General features: G+C 37.9%; 1 long non-coding RNA gene across 1 annotated transcript in view; it reads right to left on the bottom strand.

The window, feature by feature from the left end:
• Positions 1–187: 187 nt before the first annotated feature.
• LOC128251351 (uncharacterized) overlaps positions 188–1,024 on the bottom strand; it is a 6,049-nt gene continuing 5,212 nt past the window's right edge. Inside the window, exons 3-4 of the long non-coding RNA XR_008267096.1 lie at positions 906–992; positions 188–314 (exon numbers count right to left, since the gene is read on the bottom strand). This is a non-coding gene — a long non-coding RNA (uncharacterized LOC128251351). The remainder of the gene's footprint in view (positions 315–905; positions 993–1,024) is intronic.

Genomic DNA, 1,024 nt, shown 5'->3' with positions numbered 1-1,024 from the left:
TAATTTCACGAGCAGGCTGTTCCATTGATCGGATCAACTGGAACCCTCGACGTCGTAAGCGACGGAGTGCCAACATATTTGGAAGAGTTTTAAAAACTAACGTGTGATTGAAGTTGAATGAATATTTTTTTTTTTGCTTTGAATATTTGGTAATATGATTATATTAAAGAATTTTAAATTCGTGTTTGAATAAGTGTGTGTGTGTAAATTAAAGATTTTTTACATACGGGCTAAGAGAAGTACATTCATCATCTGGGGAATCGGTCCACTCATACAGTTTGGCACTGGTAGGTGTCAGGTGAGACTTTCGTTTTCTGAAACAACAATTTAGAGGCATATATGAGGATGGATACAGGACTGGGTGTATAAATGCACACACATACACACATACACAATCACTTACATACAAATAGACATACGCAAACAGCATCATCATCATCGTTTAACGTCCGCTTTCCATGAGGACTGGTGAACCAGATGGCTATACGCACACACATGTACAATCACTTACATACAGATAGACATACACACACACATGTACAATCACTTACAAATAGACATACACACACACACACACGTATAATCACTTACATACAAATTGACATACTCATACACACATATACAATCACTTACATACAGATAGACACACACACACACACACATGTATAGTCACAGACAAATAAACATACACACACACACACGTACATTACACATTATCGAGTGGACATGATTAACATGGAGTCTATTTGCACAAATAAACAGAGAGAACAAGAGAAATGTTAGGGTGTCTGATATCATACAAGTCAGAGCTGAATCAGTGCCGCCATATAGCGGCAGGGCCAAAACAGCTGTGCCGATACGTCTCATATGAGACCAAATGGCCTGAGATTGGGGAGCCTACTCACTTGATGATGCCGGATTCTTTATCATTCGATGTGTCAGTACATTCAGCTGGTTTCTCATTTGACATGCTTAAAGAGGATTTTTTGGGTCTGTAGAAAGAAAGAAAAAAAAAAAAAAAAAA

The sequence above is a fragment of the Octopus bimaculoides genome, unplaced genomic scaffold, assembly GCF_001194135.2.
Source record: "Octopus bimaculoides isolate UCB-OBI-ISO-001 unplaced genomic scaffold, ASM119413v2 Scaffold_167351, whole genome shotgun sequence".
NCBI lineage: Eukaryota > Metazoa > Mollusca > Cephalopoda > Octopoda > Octopodidae > Octopus > Octopus bimaculoides.
Note: the sequence above shows the minus strand (reverse complement) of the source record. Positions and strands in the feature narration are given on the sequence as shown.